Source organism: Pseudophryne corroboree, chromosome 8 (genome assembly GCF_028390025.1).
Source record: "Pseudophryne corroboree isolate aPseCor3 chromosome 8, aPseCor3.hap2, whole genome shotgun sequence".
In the NCBI taxonomy this organism is placed as follows: Eukaryota; Metazoa; Chordata; class Amphibia; order Anura; family Myobatrachidae; genus Pseudophryne; species Pseudophryne corroboree.
This window is the reverse complement of record NC_086451.1, coordinates 183,076,349-183,095,488: the sequence shown is the minus strand read 5'-3', so window position 1 is coordinate 183,095,488 and position 19,140 is coordinate 183,076,349. Positions and strand designations below refer to the sequence as shown.

Here is a 19,140-nt window from a genome sequence, read left to right as displayed (position 1 = left end):
ATGCTGTTAACTGGGTTCAGATCACAGGTTGTACGGTGTGATTGGTGTGGCTGGTATGAGTCTTACCCGGGATTCAAAATCCTTCCTTATTGTGTACGCTCGTCCGGGCACAGTATCCTAACTGAGGCTTGGAGGAGGGTCATAGGGGGAGGAGCCAGTGCACACCAGGTAGTCCTAAAGCTTTACTTTTGTGCCCAGTCTCCTGCGGAGCCGCTATTCCCTATGGTCCTTACGGAGTTCCCAGCATCCACTACGGACTACGAGAAATAGAATTATCGGTAAGTAAATTCTTATTTTCTAACATGGCTGCACCTATTATCCAAGCTGCCACCCTATAGGTACAGCTAACTGCTCATCATTCAATCTTCCACATGATAGGCCAACAATGTACTCATATACTGGCCAAAGTAGAGCGGCAGAGAGAGGCTCTCGTGACCAAGCCCACCAGGTGAAACGTACGTCGAGAGACGTCATTTGGTGACGTCATCGCGGCACCGCTCGATCCGCAAGCGAGCGGCCGCAATCATCACTGTCAGCGGGGAACTCCGGGGGACTCCAGGACATACCGTCTGCACACGCCGTGGTAGTGGTAACATACACCGGACCAGCAGGGCCATTTGTGGTCACACATGACCCAACGGTTTGACTTTTTTTCCCCCCAGATTTGCTCACACCTGCAGCAGCACTGCACATATCTGTAGAAGCCCTGTGTACAGCATTTCACACAGGACTGTAGCTATTTATACTGCAGACACGTGATAAGGGTGTTTATTTTTGGGACTTAGTGCCTGTATACACAGTCAAACAGGAACAAGCCCCATATATTTTCTCCGCTCATGCTAAGGATAGTAATTTGATTTATGTTATTCATTTATGATATTTTTCTCCACTCATGCTAAGGATAGTAATTTGATTTCATGTTATTCATTCATGATAGATCTCATGATGATTATACCATAGGGATTAATGAAACTGTTTTGAGCCAGCCTTGAGCTCCAACCTGCTTTTTTTTTACATTTTTTTTTTACATTTTTTTTTCCTTTCTATGAATTGATTGATACCTTTTTATATCCATTTATTAATTCATGTACTGCTCACTTTAAAATATTTGACATGCCAGTGTTGTCTCTACATAGGACTCATCTGCATATTATAATCCGCAATTAGCCCTGAATTTGTTGGGCATTAATTGTCTTTAATTTCCTGTGATCCATTATATCACTTTACAGTGCTTTATAACTAGCTCTGAGTTTTGTGGATGTTATTTAACCCATGACTAGTAACTAATACCAGAATTAGGTTTAATGACTTTTTGATTTTCTTGAGCAATTACAGTTCAAATAACATTTACTTTCTGCTTCAAACATTCAGTTTACTCTAATTTTCGCATTCTCCGCACTCTCTCATCTGGTTGACAGTTACTCTGGTAAGGACATTACGCTCTGACCAGTGAATATCTTACTGTCACAACAGACAGCAGAAGTGTTCTTTCCATACACTCTCTCATCTGGAAATACATTTTCGGACTATTTTTAGTTCTGATATATGTTGAGTACAGAAAGCAGAAGTGGTCCATTCTCCTCCTTCAATAACGGCCCACGGCCATACTACCCTGAAAATGCCCAATCTTGTCCGATCTCGGAAGCTAAGCAGGTATGGCCTGGTCAGTACTAGGAAGGGAAACCTCCTGAGAATACCAGGTGCAGAGGGCCTTTTTCCAAGGAGACTATCACCATCTTTCTTATTTTTTCTGTACTAATCTTTAGCTCAACCTGAGATATTATCTGTACCTTCAAAATTTGCTCATTATTGTAATTGGAGAAACATATCCGAGGCATGCACCGTGATTTATTGGATACCCTTAATTGTAAGCCACCTGCAGGTATCCTTAATAATTTCATCTCTTTGATATTTTCACCTTTTTAATTATCTTGTACCTCATTTGCTAAAAAGGTAAACAAGATTTAAATTCAATATCAATATTAAGTGACATATGATATTATTCTTAAAATTTCTATATATAAGTCTTTTATTTAAGAATTAAATAAAGGTTAAGTTTTCTTTTTGACATTTCCATTCATATTTATAATACATATGTTAACAAATGAGTGCTCCCAAACAAGGGTTTTTTGTCTTTTTCCTTCTATTTTCTCAATTGTAGTTTAATCTACAAAATTCCTGGGAGCACCACCAATCGTAAGCAGTTTAGGATTCATTTGGTAACTGCTTGTACATTGGTAGTTCATGATTATATTTAATTAATTTAATACTTCAATAGATTCATTTAGACTGCTGTGGATCCACACTAAATATATTCTTTTATACTTCCCTCAACTGCACCTGCTACGAAGAAACCATATTCTTCAGCAGCATCACAGTCCTTTCAGGTTGCTAAAACAAGAAAGGCCAAACCATCCAACACCTTCTTTAGAAGAGATCGACCAAAATTCAAGAACCTGCTGCTGCGGGTTCCCAGGAACAGAAGCTTGCTTCAGGTATACGCCAAAGTCCTCAGCATGATGGTGGACCACGCGGCCTGGAGGTAGGGCCGGTGGGGGCGAGACTCAGACATTTCAGTCACGTCTGGGTGTCGTCCAGCCTGGATCCCAGGGTACAAGATATTGTGTCCCAGGATACCGGCTGGAATTGCAAGATCTCCCTCCTCACCGGTTCTTCAAATCAGGCTTGCCAGCTTTGCCGGCAGACAGGGCTATTCTACAGGGAGCCATCCAGAAGTTGGTGGAGGCATAGGTTATTGTACCAGTTCCTCCCCAGATGCAAAACAAGGGATACTAATCGAACCTTTTCGTGGTACCAAAACTGGATGGTTTAGTCAGGCCCATTCTGAACTTAAAATCACAGTACCCCTTTCTGAGAGAGTTCAAGTTCAAAATGGAGTCTCTAAGGGCAGTGATATCAGGTCTGGAGGAGGGGGGATTTCTGTTATCCCTGGATATCAAGGATGCGTACCTCCATATTCTGATTTTGCCGCCGCATCAAGCTTATTTCCAATTCGCAATGTTGGACTGTCATTTTCAATTACAGGCCCTGCTATTCGGTCTCTCCACAGCACCAAGGGTATTCGCCAAGGTGATGGCGGAAATGATGGTTCTCCTCCGCAGACACGGGGTGAACATAATTCCATATATGAACGATCTGCTGATAAAGGCACTATCCAAGTAGAAGCTGTTACAGTCCATAGCTATCACGACCCAGCTTCTCAGGTTGGATCCTGAATCTTCCAAAATCACATTTGTAACCAACCAGGAAGTTGTCATTTCTGGGAATGATCCTTGACACAGAAGTGCAGAGGGTGTTTCTTCCAGAGGAAAAAGAGTTGGTGATACAAACAATGGGCCGGGATGTCCTGAAGCCAGCCCGGGTGTCGGTTCATCAGTGCATTCGCCTTCTGGGGAAGATGGTGGCCTCTTACGAGGCTCTGCAGTACGGGAGATTTCATGCTCGGTCCTTCCAACCGAATCTCCTGGACAAGTGGTTGGGATCTCATCTACACATGCACCAGAGAATACGTCTGTCGCCGTAGGCCAGGATCTCACTCCTCTGGTGGCTGCAATTGCCTCACCTTCTGGAGGGCCGCAGGTTCGTGATTCAGGACTGGATCCTTCTAACCACGGATGCAAGTCTCCAGGGCTGGGGCTAAGTCACTCAAGGGGAAACCTTCCAAGGAAGGTGGTCATGTCTGGAAGCCGGCCTGCCAATAAACATTCTGGAACTAATAGCCATCTACAACGGTCTTCTTCAAGCAGCCCATCTTCTGAGAAATCGGGCCATTCAAGTGCAGTCGGACAATGTAACGACAGTGGCTTACATAAACCGACAGGGTGGAACGAAGAGCAGAGCTGCAATGTCAGAGGTAACAAGAATCATCCTCTGGGCGGAAAAACATGCGTTGGTGCTGTCAGCAATCTTCATTCCGGGAGTAGACAACTGGGAAGTCGACTTCATCAGCAGACACGATCTCCATCCAGGAGAGTGGGGCCTCCATCTGGAGGTGTTCACTGAGGTGATAAATCTTTGGGGTGTACCTCAAATAGACATGATGGCCTCTCGTCTCAACAAGAAGCATCAGCGGTATTGTTCCAGGTCGAGGGACCCGCAAGCCGAGGCTGTGGATGCCCTAGTGACTCCGTGGGTGTTAGTCGGTATACGTGTTTCCTCCACTTCCACTCATTCCAAGGGTTATAAACTCATAAGGGGAACACGAGATCAGGCAATCCTCATTGCTCTGGACTGGCCAAGAAGGGCTTGGTACGCTGATCTTCTGGATCTACTGCTAGAAGAGCCGAGGCTTCTTCCTCCTTGGGAGGACCTGCTACAGCAGGGGCCGTTTGTTTATCAAGACTTACCGCGGCTACATTTGACGGCATGGCAGTTGAACGCCAGGTATTAGCTCGGAAGGGCATTCCGAACAAGGTTATTCCTACCCTGACACAGGTTAGGAAAGGAGTAACGTCAAAGCATTACCATCGCATTTGGAAAAAGTATTTGTCTTAGTGTGAATCCAAGAAGTTTCCTACTGTGGAGTTTAAACTTGGAAGATTTCTCCTCTTCCTCCAGGCAGGTGTGGATATGGGCCTGCGATTAGGTTCCGTAAAGGTACAGATTTCAGCCTTATCCATTTTCTTCCAGAAACAGTTGGCTGCCCTCCCTGAGGTTCAGACCTTTTTGAAGGGAGTTCTGCACATCCATCCTCCCTTTATGCCGTCTACGGCGCCCTGGGATCTTAACGTGGTGTTGCAGTTACTCCAATCGGACTGGTTTGAGCCTCTACAGGAGGTTGAGGTCAAGTTTCTCATATGGAAGGCTGTCACTTTGTTGGCCTTGGCTTCTGCTAGATGTGTGTCAGAGTTGGGGGATTTGTCATATAAAAGCCCCTACTGATCTTCCATGAAGATAGAGCTGAGCTCCGGACACATCTGCAGTTCCTTCCGAAGGTTGTGTTGGCATTTCATAACCAACCTATTGTGGTGCCAGTTGCTACTGACTCCTCGGTTTCATCAAAGTCCTTGGATGTTGTAAGGGCTCTGAAAATCTATGTGAAGAGGACTGCTCGTCACAGAAAATCGGACTCTGTTTGTCCTGTATGATCCAAAGAAACTTGGGTGTTCTGCTTCTAAGCAGACAATCTCTTGCTGGATCAGGTTCACTATCCAGCATGCGTAATCTATGGCAGCATTGCCATGTCCTACGTCTGATAAGGCCCACTCTGCTTGTTTGGTGGGTTCTTCCTGGGCGGCTGCCCGGGGTGTCTCGGCTTTACAGCTTTGCCGAGCGTCTACTTGGTCTGGGTTGAACACGTTTGCAAAGTTCTACAAGTTTGATACTTTGGCCTCTGTGGACCACAAGTTTGGTCAATCGGTTCTGCAAGAGCCTCCGCGCTCTCCCTCCCGTTCTGGGAGCTTTGGTACATCTCCATGGTACTAATGTGGACCCCAGCATCCTCTAGGACCTAAGAGAAAATAGGATTTTAATTACCTACCGGTAAATCCTTTTCTCGTAGTCCGTATAGGATGCTGGGCGCCCGCCCAGCGCTTCGTGATCCTGCATTGGTTACTTAGTTCAGTACTGCTTAGTTCTAGGTTAAGTACTGTTTTGTTACTTGGTAAGTAATATTGTTCAGCCGTTGCTGATGTTTCAAGCTAGTTAGTTTGGTTTGCCTTGTGTGTGAGCTGGTGTGATTCTCCCCACTATCTGTGTAAAATCCTTCTATTGAAGATGTCCGTCTCCTCGGGCACAATTTTAGACTGAGTCTGGTAGGATGGGCATAGAGGGAGGAGCCAGCCCACACTCTCAAACTCTTAAAGTGCCAATGGCTCCTAGTGGACCAGTCTAAACCCCCATGATACTAATGTGGACCCCAGCATCCTCCATGAACTACGAGAAAAGGATTTACCAGCAGGTAATTAAAATACCTTTTCTCTAACGTCCTAGTGGATGCTGGGGACTCCGTAAGGACCGTGGGGAATATACGGGCTCTGCAGGAGACTGGGCACTCTATAAGAAAGATTTGGTACTATCTGGTGTGCACTGGCTCCTCCCTCTATGCCCCTCCTCCAGACCTCAGTTAGATTTCTGTGCCCGGCCCGAGCTGGTTGCACACTAGGAGCTCTCCTGAGCTGCTAGAAAGAAAGTTTAAATTAGGTTTTTTATTTTACAGTGAGACCTGCTGGCAACAGGCTCACTGCATCGAGGGACTAAGGGGAGAAGAAGCGAACCTACCTGCTTGCAGCTAGCTTGGGCTTCTTAGGCTACTGGACACCATTAGCTCCAGAGGGATCGACCGCAGGACTCGTCCTTGGTGTTCGTTCCCGGAGCCGCGCCGCCGTCCCCCTTACAGAGCCAGAAGCATGAAGATGGTCCGGAAATTCGGCGGCAGAAGACTTCAGTCTTCACCAAGGTAGCGCACAGCACTGCAGCTGTGCGCCATTGCTCCTCATACACACTTCACACTCCGGTCACTGAGGGTGCAGGGCGCTGGGGGGGGGGCGCCCTGAGCAGCAATAATATCACCTTGGCTGGCAAAATAACCACAATATATAGCCCCAGAGGCTATATATGTGGTAATTACCCCTGCCAGAATACCGAAAAAAGCGGGAGAAAAGGCAGCCGAAAAAGGGGCGGAGCCTTCTCCCTCAGCACACTGGCGCCATTATTCCCTCACAGTTCCTCTGGAAGGAAGCTCCCTGACTCTCCCCTGCAGTCTACACTACAGAAAGGGTAAAAAAGAGAGGGGGGCACTAAAATTGGGCGCAGTTTAATATAATAAGCAGCTATAAAGGGTCATAATTCAGTTAGTCCCTGTATTATTATAGCGCTCTGGTGTGTGCTGGCATACTCTCTCTCTGTCTCCCCAAAGGGCTTTTGTGGGGTCCTGTCTCCTTTAACAGCATTCCCTGTGTGTGTGTGTGTGTGGTGTGTCGGTACGGCTGTGTCGACATGTTTGATGAGGAGACTTATGTGGAGGCGGTGCAGATGCCTATAAATGTGATGTCACCCCCTGCGGGGCAGACACCTGAGTGGATGGATTTATGGAAGGAATTACGTGCAAGTGTCGACTCCTTACATAAAAAATTTGACGACATGCCAAATGCGGGACAGCCGGCTTCTCAGCTCGTGCCTGCCCAGACGATTCAAAGGCCGTCAGGGGCCCTGAAACGACCACTACCTCAGATGGCAGACACAGATGTCGACACGGATACTGATGCAAGTGTCGACGACGATGAGTCAAATTTAATGTCCACTAGGGCCATTTGTGGCATGATTGAGGCAATGAAAGAGGTATTACACCTTACTGATATAAACCCAGGTACCTCAAAAAAGGGTATTATGTTTGGGGAGAAAAAACTACCTATAGTTTTTCCCCCATCTGAGGAATTGAATGAGGTGTGTGAAGAAGCGTGGGCTTTCCCCGATAAAAAATTGGTGATTTCAAAAAAATTACTAATGGCGTTCCCTTTCTCGCCAGAGGATAGGTCACGTTGGGAAACTCCCCCTAGGGTGGATAAAGCGCTCACACGTTTGTCTAAAAAGGTGGCACTACCGTCTCCGGATACGGCCGCCCTAAAGGAACCTGCTGATAGAAAGCAGGAGGCTATCCTAAAATCTATATACACACACACTGGTGTTATACTGAGACCAGCTATTGCTTCAGCCTGGATGTGCAGTGCTGCTGCTGCTTGGTCAGATTCCCTGTCGGAAAATATTGACACCCTAGACAGAGACACTATATTGCTAACCATAGAGCATATAAAAGACTCGGTCTTATACATGAGAGATGCACAGAGGGAGATCTGCCGGCTGGCATCTAGAATAAGTGCTTTGTCCATTTCTGCTAGGAGAGGCTTATGGACTCGGCAGTGGACAGGAGATGCAGATTCTAAAAGGCACATGGAAGTTTTGCCTTATAAGGGTGAGGAGTTATTCGGGGACGGTCTCTCAGACCTTGTTTCCACAGCAACGGCTGGGAAGTCTGCATTTTTGCCCCATGTCCCCTCACAGCCTAAGAAAGCACCGTATTACCAAGTACAGTCCTTTCGACCCCAGAAAAACAGGCGGGGAAAAGGCGGGTCCTTTCTGTCTAGAGGCAGAGGAAGGGGGAAAAAGCTGCAACACACAGCAGGTTCCCAGGACCAAAAGTCCTCCCCCGCTTCTTCCAAATCCGCCGCATGACGGTGGGGCTCCACAGGCGGAGCCAGGTACGGTGGGGGGCCGCCTCAAGAATTTCAGCGATCAGTGGGCTCGCTCACGGGTGGATCCCTGGATCCTTCAAGTAGTATCTCAGGGGTACAAGCTGGAATTCGAGGCGCCTCTCCCCCGCCGTTTCCTCAAATCAGCCTTACCGACGACTCCATCGGGCAGGGAGGCTGTGCTAGAGGCCATTCACAAGCTGTATTCCCAGCAGGTGATAGTCAAGGTACCCCTACTTCAACAAGGCCGGGGCTACTATTCCACACTGTTTGTGGTACCGAAACCAGACGGTTCGGTGAGACCCATTTTAAATTTGAAATCCTTGAACACTTACATAACAAAATTCAAGTTCAAGATGGAATCGCTCAGGGCGGTTATTGCAAGCCTGGACGAGGGGGATTACATGGTATCCCTGGACATCAAGGATGCTTACCTGCATGTCCCTATTTACCTTCCTCACCAGGAGTACCTCAGATTTGTGGTACAGGATTGCCATTACCAATTCCAGACACTACCGTTTGGACTGTCCACGGCACCGAGGGTGTTTACCAAGGTAATGGCAGAAATGATGATACTCCTTCGAAAAAAGGTAGTTTTAATTATCCCGTACTTGGACGATCTCCTTATAAAGGCGAGGTCCAGGGAGCAGTTACTGGTCGGAGTAGCACTATCTCAGGAAGTGCTACAACAGCATGGCTGGATTCTGAACATTCCAAAGTCACAGCTGGTTCCTTCCACTCGCTTACTGTTCCTGGGGATGATTTTGGATACAGAACTGAAAAAAGTATTTCTCCCGCAGGAGAAAGCCAAGGAGCTGTCATCTCTAGTCAGAGACCTCCTAAAACCAAAACGGGTATCGGTGCATCGCTGCACTCGAGTCCTGGGAAAGATGGTGTCTTCATACGAAGCAATTCCATTCGGCAGGTTCCATGCGAGGACCTTCCAGTGGGACCTCTTGGACAAGTGGTCGGGATCGCATCTTCAGATGAATCAACTGATAACCCTGTCTCCAAGGACCAGGGTGTCTCTACTGTGGTGGCTGCAGAGTGCTCATCTTCTAGAGGGCCGCAGATTCGGCATACAGGACTGGGTCCTGGTGACCACGGATGCCAGCCTTCGAGGCTGGGGAGCAGTCACACAGGGAAGAAACTTCCAAGGACTATGGTCAAGTCAGGAGACTTCCCTACACATAAATATTCTGGAACTAAGGGCCATTTACAATGCCCTAAGTCAGGCAAGACCCCTGCTTCAAAACCAGCCGGTACTGATCCAGTCAGACAACATCACGGCAGTCGCCCATGTGAACCGACAAGGCGGCACAAGAAGCAGGATGGCAATGGCAGAAGCCACAAGGATTCTCCGATGGGCGGAAAATCACGTACTAGCACTGTCAGCAGTGTTCATTCCGGGAGTGGACAACTGGGAAGCAGACTTCCTCAGCAGACACGACCTACACCCGGGAGAGTGGGGACTTCATCCAGAAGTCTTCCTACTGTTGGTAAACCGTTGGGAAAGGCCACAGGTGGACATGATGGCGTCCCGCCTCAACAAAAAGCTAAAGAGATATTGCGCCAGGTCAAGGGACCCTCAGGCGATAGCTGTGGACGCTCTAGTGACACCGTGGGTGTACCAGTCGGTTTATGTGTTCCCTCCTCTGCCTCTCATACCAAAGGTACTGAAAATAATAAGAAGGCGAGGAGTAAGAACGATACTCGTGGTTCCGGATTGGCCAAGAAGGGCTTGGTACCCGGAACTTCAAGAGATGATATCAGAGGACCCATGGCCTCTACCGCTCAGACAGGATCTGCTGCAGCAGGGGCCCTGTCTGTTCCAAGACTTACCGCGGCTGCGTTTGACGGCATGGCGGTTGAATTCCGGATCCTAAAGGAAAAGGGCATTCCGGAGGAAGTCATTCCTACGCTGATAAAAGCCAGGAAAGAAGTAACCGCGAACCATTATCACCGTATTTGGCGAAAATATGTTGCGTGGTGTGAGGCCAGGAAGGCCCCAACAGAGGATTTTCAGCTGGGTCGTTTTCTACACTTCCTACAGTCGGGAGTGACTATGGGCCTAAAATTGGGTTCCATTAAGGTCCAGATTTCGGCCCTGTCGATTTTCTTCCAGAAAGAACTGGCTTCACTGCCTGAAGTTCAGACTTTTGTAAAGGGAGTGCTTCATATTCAGCCCCCTTTTGTGCCTCCCGTGGCACCTTGGGATCTCAATGTGGTGTTGAGTTTCCTAAAATCACATTGGTTTGAACCACTTAAAACTGTGGATCTGAAATATCTCACGTGGAAAGTGGTCATGTTATTGGCCTTGGCTTCGGCCAGGCGTGTGTCAGAATTGGCGGTTTTGTCTTTATCTGATTTTTCATATGGATAGGGCAGAATTGAGGACTCGTCCCCAGTTTCTCCCTAAGGTGGTATCTGCTTTTCACTTGAACCAACCTATTGTGGTGCCTGCGGCTACTAGGGTCTTGGAGGATTCCAAGTTACTGGATGGAGTCAGGGCCTTGAAACTTTATGTTTCCAGGACGGCTGGAGTCAGGAAGACTGACTCGCTTTTTGTCCTGTATGCACTCAACAAGATAGGTGCTCCTGCTTCTAAGCAGACTATTGCTCGCTGGATTTGTAGCACAATTCAGCTGGCGCATTCTGCGGCTGGTTTGCCGCATCCTAAATCAGTGAAAGCCCATTCCACGAGGAAAGTGGGCTCATCTTGGGCGGCTGCCCGAGAGGTCTCGGCTTTACAACTTTGCCGAGCTGCAACTTGGTCAGGGGCAAACACGTTTGCTAAATTCTACAAATTTGATACCCTGGCTGAGGAGGACCTTGAGTTCTCTCATTCGGTGCTGCAGAGTCATCCGCACTCTCCCGCCCGTTTGGGAGCTTTGGTATAATCCCCATGGTCCTTACGGAGTCCCCAGCATCCACTAGGACGTTAGAGAAAATAAGATTTTACTCACCGGTAAATCTATTTCTCGTAGTCCGTAGTGGATGCTGGGCGCCCATCCCAAGTGCGGATTGTCTGCAATACTTGTATATAGTTATTGCCTAACTAAAGGGTTATTGTTGAGCCATCTGTTGAGAGGCTCAGTTATATTTCATACTGTTAACTGAGTATAGTATCACGAGTTATACGGTGTGATTGGTGTGGCTGGTATGAGTCTTACCCGGGATTCAAAATCCTTCCTTATTGTGTCAGCTCTTCCGGGCACAGTATCCTAACTGAGGTCTGGAGGAGGGGCATAGAGGGAGGAGCCAGTGCACACCAGATAGTACCAAATCTTTCTTATAGAGTGCCCAGTCTCCTGCGGAGCCCGTCTATTCCCCATGGTCCTTACGGAGTCCCCAGCATCCACTACGGACTACGAGAAATAGATTTACCGGTGAGTAAAATCTTATTTTTTTCTTTTAAGTCTGCCATCCTGTCTGCCACTGCAGTGCCACTCCTAGATGGGCCAGGTGTTTGTGCCGCACACTTGTGTCACTTAGCTTAGTCATACAGCCACCTCGGTGCAACCTTTTGGCCTAAAAATAATATTGTGAGGTTTTCAGAATAGACTGGAAATGAGTGGAAATTAATGTTATAGAGGTTAATAATACCCCCAAATTCTGTGATTTTAGCTGTTTTTATGTTTTTTAGAAAAATCATCCAGATCCAAAACCAAAACACAAGCGAGGAATTAGAACAAAAACCAAAACACTGAAAGTGCCCACCGAACATCTCTAATTTATATGCAATTACATTAGTATTGCTGTCAGGACTTAAGTGGTTTTGTCATCGGTGAGTTTGTGGAGCTTTGGCGGAAATGTCTCACTACTTTAAGGGGGTAATTCAGATCTGATGCTCCTCTGCAAATTTACGATCAGATAGCCGCTGCGCAGACAGAGAGAAAACCCGCCCAGTGTAAGTCTGCGTATGCCTTAAGAAAATCTCTGAGAACGCTGGTCAGCTGCAAATCCGTTCTCAACTCACTCACCATTGAATGATTTTTCCAGGCTGTGCAGTCTGTGCGTAGTCCAGGACTTACTCCTACAGTGCAATAAAATTAGGCTGATTCGGGCCAGAGCTGACGTCACACACCCTCCCTGAAAATGCTTGGTCACGCCTGCGTTTTTCCTGACACTCCCAAAAAATGTCCAGTTACCACTCCCAAATGCCAGCTTCCTGTCAATCAACTTGCGTATACCTAGAGAACAAAAAGTTGCTGGATTTCTTCACAGTTAGGCCTTGCGCATGCATACTACGATCCATACGCAGTCAGTCAATAATCGTCCGCCATGCGAATTCGCACAACAGCGATCAGGTCTGAATTGGGCCCTAAGTGCATTAAATGTCATCACGTGGGTATTACAGGCAACTAGGAGGGTTATAGCATGTGGACTTCACAATTACCGGAATTGTCTCTCCTTTGCGTATCCTTTTCCACAGTAAGTTTGGCAGAATAACTGAGACAGGCTGACCATAGTATCCCTTTAACCTGGGACACTCATGAATTACACAGATTCTGTGGTTGGCTGACTACAAGCCTGCATTTCACCTGGTTTTAAGCAATCATAGAACCTGTGTAAATCATGAGTGTCCCAGGTTAAAGGGATAATATCGTCAGCAGGGTCAGCTCCAGGCCTACTAGCACCCTGAGCAAGAAAATTTTAAAGCGCCCCCCCCATGCACTCACCAAAGGCGCGCGCGCTCCTGGAAAAGTGGGCGTGGCCTCGCAATTTTATATTATCAAACTATAAATAAATATATTTTCACACCTCCTCTACACACACAATTAGCAACCTTACACATAACAGCCACAGTAGTGTTCTTTACACATAATGTCTCCAGTATAGTGCTAGATACACATAATGGGGTCAATTCTATTCATATTCAGCGACAGTTGAATAGCGCCGGGATTTAGCTCCCGGCACTATTCAATACAGCGCCAAGTGACACCAATTGTCGGGAATTCTTCTCTCACCCCCGGGGGATGAGAGAAGAAATCCGACAAAAGTGCTGCTGCGAGGCTGGGGAGTTAAGTCGGAGAATGCCCGTTCTCCCGACAATTCAACCTGTTAAGTCGGCGAGAACGGGCCTTCGCCGACATAACATGAGCTGAATTGAATAGCGACGGGAGCTAACTCCCGGCGCTATTCAACTGTCGCTGAATAGAATTGACCCCAATGTCTACAGTAGTGCAGTACCAGATAGACATGACATGCCCCCCAGCAGTGCCAGATAGACATGACATGCCCCCCAGTAGTGCCAGATAGACATGACCCACAGCAGTGCCAGCTACACATGATATGCCCCCCAGCACTGCCAGCTACACATGACATGCCCCCAGCACTGACAGCTACACATGACATGCCCCCAGCACTGCTAGCTACACGACATGCCCCCCAGCAGTGCCAGCTACACATGATAAGCCCCCCAGCAGTGCCAGCTACACACGACATGCCCCCCAGCAGTGCCAGCTACACACGACATGCCCCCCAGCAGTGCCAGATACACATGACATTCCCCCCAGCAGTGCCAGATACACATGACATGCCCCGCGACAGTGCCAGATACACATGACATGCCCCCCAGCAGTGTCAGATACACGACATGCCCCCCAGCACTGCCAGCTACACATGATATGCCCCCCTGCAGTACCAGCTACACATGATATGCCCCCCAGCAGTGCCAGCTACACATGACATGCCCCCCAGTAGTGCCAGCTACACATGACATGCCCCCCAGCAGTGCAAGCTACACGATATGCCCCCCAGCAGTGCCAGATCAACATGTTATGCCCCCCAGCAGTGCCAGCTAGACAAGATGTCACCCAGCAGTGCCAGCTACACATGACATGCCCCCAGCAGTGCCAGATACACATAAGCCCCCCAGCAGTGCCAGCTAGACATGGTATGCCACCCAGCAGTGCCAGCTACACATGACATGCCCCCCAGCAGTGCCAGATACACATGACATTCCCCCCAGCAGTGCCAGATACACATGACATGCCCCCCGACAGTGCCAGATACACATCACATGCCCCCAGGCAGTGCCAGATACACATGACATGCCCCCAGCAGTGCCAGATACACATAAGCCCCCCCAGCAGTGCCAGCTAGACATGGTATGCCACCCAGCAGTGCCAGCTACACATGACATGCCCCCCAGCAGTGCCAGATACACATGACATTCCCCCCAGCAGTGCCAGCTACACATGACATGCCCCCAGCAGTGCCAGATACACATAAGCCCCCCAGCAGTGCCAGCTAGACATGGTATGCCACCCAGCAGTGCCAGCTACACATGACATGCCCCCCAGCAGTGCCAGATACACATGACATTCCCCCCAGCAGTGCCAGATACACATGACATGCCCCCCGACAGTGCCAGATACACATCACATGCCCCCAGGCAGTGCCAGATACACATGACATGCCCCCCAGCAGTGCCAGATACACGCCATGCCCCCGAGCACTGCCAGCTACACATGATATGCCCCCCCTGCAGTACCAGCTACACATGACATGCCCCCCAGCAGTGCCAGCTACACATGACATGCCCCCCAGCAGTGCCAGCTACACATGACATGCCCCCGAGCAGTGCCAGCTACACATGACACGCCCCCCAACAGTGCCAGCTACACATGACATGCCCCCCAGCAGTGCAAGCTACACGATATGCCCCCCAGCAGTGCCAGATCGACATGTTATGCCCCCCAGCAGTGCCAGCTAGACATGATGTCACCCAGCAGTGCCAGCTAGACATGGTATGCCACCCAGCAGTGCCAGCTACACATGACATGCCCCCCAGCAGTGCCAGATACACATGACATTCCCCCCAGCAGTGCCAGATACACATGACATGCCCCCTGACAGTGCCAGATACACATCACATGCCACCAGGCAGTACCAGATACACGGCATGCCCCCAGGCAGTGCCAGATACACGACATGCCCCCCAGCACTGCCAGCTAACACATGATATGCCCCCCTGCAGTACCAGCTACACATATGCCCCCCAGCAGTGCCAGCTACACATGACATGCCCCCCAGCAGTGCCAGCTACACATGACATGCCCCCCAGCAGTGCAAGCTACACAATATGCCCCGCGGCAGTGCCAGATCGACATGTTATGCCCCCCAGCAGTGCCAGCTAGACATGTCACCCAGCAGTGCCAGCTACACATGACATGCCCCCCCAGCAGTGCCAGCTACACATGACATGCCCCCCCAGCAGTGCCAGCTACACATGACATGCCCCCCAGGCAGTGCCAGATACACATGACATGCCCCCCAGGCAGTGCCAGATACACATGACATGCCCCCCAGGCAGTGCCAGATACACATGACATGCCCCCAGGCAGTGCCAGCTACACATGACATGCCCCCAGGCAGTGCCAGATACATAAAATCCCCCACAATGCCAGACATGCCCCACAGTGCCATATACGCCCCCACAGTGCCAGATACAGAAATGCCCCCACAGTTCCAGATGTCCCCACAGTGCCAGATATGCGCCCACAGTGCCAGATACATAAATGCCCCCACAGTGCCAGATACATAAATGCCCCCACAGTGCCAGATACATAAATGACCCACAGTGCAGACCCCACAGTGCTGGGAGGGGGAGTGCTTAGGCCCGCGAGCGGACTCTGCTAAACAGTGCGCGTTATGCGCGCTGCGCAGCACCGGCATCTAACATCAGACGCCAGCGCCGCACAGCGCACAAAACAGTTTAGGCCGGGCAGCAGGTTGGCTCCAGCGTGTGGCGCCCATTAAGGGTGGAGCCCTGCGCGGCCGCTCTATTCGAACATGCCTGGAGCCGGCCCTGATGGTCAGCCTAACTGAGATGTGAAAGAGTTCAATCACACTTACAAGGGCATACTGGATATATGCTCCTAATACTCTTTTCAGACAGAAATCCTGGCAATTACCCGGCACTTCAGTGGTCATTTTGCCAGTCTCGAGAAGCAAATTACCGGGTCAAGAATTCTACCCGGTAATTTGCAGATCAAAATGGGTATTTCGTCTGTGTGAAAGGGTCAACCCAGGTCGCAATTCCCGCGTCTCCAACCCTGGTCGAAGTCCCAGGAATTTAAACCCAGGTTGACCCTTTTAAACAGAAAAAGGACCAGTGTTTTTCAGCAAATTATCGGGTAGAACTGGTAATTTAATTTTCTGTGTGAAAGGGGTATGAAATGGGTCGACAGGAGTTAGATCGACATACAGTGGGTTGACCACATTTGGTCGACATGCATTAGGTCGACATGATCACTAGGATGACATGGTCATTGGGTCAATATGTGCTAATCATTTCCGGATAGAATCACTAGATGGCGCTGGTCCCTTACTTTTTCTCTGTGAATGCTGCAAAGACCAAGGTTTATGATTGTAATAAAATGCAGTCACACTCCCACCAGTACAATTTGATTAGCAGGGCAAACAAAGGGGATTATTCAGATCTGATCGCTAGACAGCAATTTCTGCAGTCCTGCGCTCAGATAGTCGCTGCCTACAGGGGGAGTGTATTTTCGCCATGCAAGTATGCGATCGCATGTTCTATCGCACAGGAAGGGTAAGTCCTGGGCTGCACAGAGACTGCACAAAATCAGTTTGTGCAGCTCTGCTACACAGTGTAGCAGAGCTGCACAAACTGATTTTGTGCAGTCTCTGCGCAGCCCAGGACTTACCCTTCCTGTGCGATAGAATCCTGATGATCGGGGGCCAGAGCTGATGTCAGACACCCTCCTTGAAAACGTCTGAGCCCGCCCGTGTTTTTCCAGACATTCCCTGAAAACAGTTAGTTGCCACTCACAAACGTCCTTTTCCTGTCAATCTCCTTGCGAATCCCCGTGCGAATGGATCCTTCGCACAATCCTGTTGCAGTGCGCCGATGACCGTCGCAGCCGTGCGATGCGACGGCGCAGTGCGCCGATGACCGTCGCAGCCGTGCGATGCGCCGGCGCAGTGCACTCACATGCAGTTCGGATCTAATTGCCTGCTGTGCGAAAACACACAGCAGCGATCAGATCTGAATGACCCCCAAAGTTCTCAGTATTGCAATAATAATTCTTTAGAGTGGCTAGGGTATGTCCCGTTGCAGTTCACTGGCAGAGATTTATATACAGTCTTTGTTCCATCTCCTGTACTTTGGGGCACCTGCCAACTGTTCAATTACCCCAGAGGTTAGTGTAATGCTGTATGAGGTAAAGTAACTGGAATGATATGCAGAGAGTGTCAGTATCTCTTCACAATAGGCTGGGTCCTGTATTAAGCAGATGTAGTGTGTAGTGCAGTAATAGGTGACAAGCTGGCTTACGGTATGTGCAGGGAGACTCTCAGTAGTCTGTAGGGATGTAGTTAAAATGCCGCCGGACGGGATCCCGGTGGCCAAAACAACGGCGCTGGAATCCCGAACGGTGGCATAATGCCGGCATCACAATCCCGACTGAGCTTGGGATGCTGGCATCAAAATACTGACTGGTATCCCAAACGTTCTGTTAGTGGGACATACTCGCGTCCTGCCGCAGGGGTGGGAGGTTAGGTTTAGGCACTAGTAGGGGGGTTAGGGTGCAGGGACGGGAAGGGGATTGTTAAGTACCAAGGAGGGGGGGTTAGGGTTAGACACTTACAAGGGGAGGTTAGGGTTAAGCACCAAGCGGGGAGGGTTAGGTTTAAGCAACGGTAAAGGGAAGCTTAGGGTTAGGCACCACCGGGGAGGGTTTGGGTTACACATCACCAAGGAGGGTTAGAGTTAGGCACCGACAAGGGAGGGTTAGGGGAGGGTTAGGATACTATCTGGGGGGCAGTCGGGATTTTGATGGTGGGGATGCCGCTGTCGGTATTATTACCGCCGGCATCCCATATATATCATACCAAATCCAGTCTGTACACCATGGGTCCCAGTGTTTCTCTAACGTCCTAGAGGATGCTGGGGACTCCGTAAGGACCAAGGGGAGAGACGGGCTCCGCAGGAGACATGGGCACTTTAACAAAGAATTTAGTTCCTGGTGTGCACTGGCTCCTCCATCTCTGCCCCTCCTCCAGACCTCAGTTTGATTCTGTGCCCAGAGGAGCTGGGTGCTTTTCAGTAAGCTCTCCTGAGTTTGCTGATAGAAAGTTTTTTCTTTAGGTTTTTTATTTTCAGGGAGCTCTGCTGGCAACAGACTCCTTGCATCGTGGGACTGAGGGGAGAGAAGCAGCCCTACTCTCTGAAGCTAGGTCCTGCTTCTTAGGCTACTGGACACCATTATCTCCAGAGGGATCGGTACGCAGGATCTCGCGCTCGCCGTCCGTCCCAGAGCCGCGCCGCCGTCCCCCTCGCAGAGCCGGAATACTGAAGCCGGGTAAGTATGAGAAGCAAGAAGACTTCACAGGCGGCAGAAGACTTCGTGATCTTCACTGGAGGTAACGCACAGCACTGCAGCTGTGCGCCATTGCTCCACACACCTACACATACTCCGGTCACTGTTAGGGTGCAGGGCGCGGGGGGGGGGGGGGGGGGGCGCGCCCTGGGCAGCATTTGGGACCTCATTCTGGCAAATAAACACATATATACAGCTGGGCACTGTATATATGTAGGGGCCCCCACCAAAGAAATAAAATTTAAGCGGGACAGAAGCCCACCGCCGAGGGGGCGGGGCTTCTCCCTCCGCACTCACCAGCGCCATTTTTTCTCCACAGCACGCTGAGAGGAAGCTCCCCAGGCTCTCCCCTGTTGATAAACGGTAGAAGAGGGTTGAAAAGAGAGGGGGGGCACATAATTAGGCGCAAAAAAGTATATTAACAGCAGCTACTGGGTTAACATTAAGTTACTGTGTTATTCCTGGGTTATATAGCGCTGGGGTGTGTGCTGGCATACTCTCTCTCTGTCTCTCCAAAGGGCCTCGTGGGGGAACGGTCTTCAGAAAGGACATTCCCTGTGTGTGTGGTGTGTCGGTACGCT

The 19,140-nt window shown here is 49.6% G+C and overlaps 1 pseudogene; it reads left to right on the top strand.

Annotated features, from left to right (window-relative positions):
• The first annotated feature begins 1,594 nt into the window (after positions 1-1,594).
• Positions 1,595-1,712, top strand: LOC134953798 (5S ribosomal RNA; annotated as a pseudogene).
• The last annotated feature ends 17,428 nt before the right edge of the window (positions 1,713-19,140 follow it).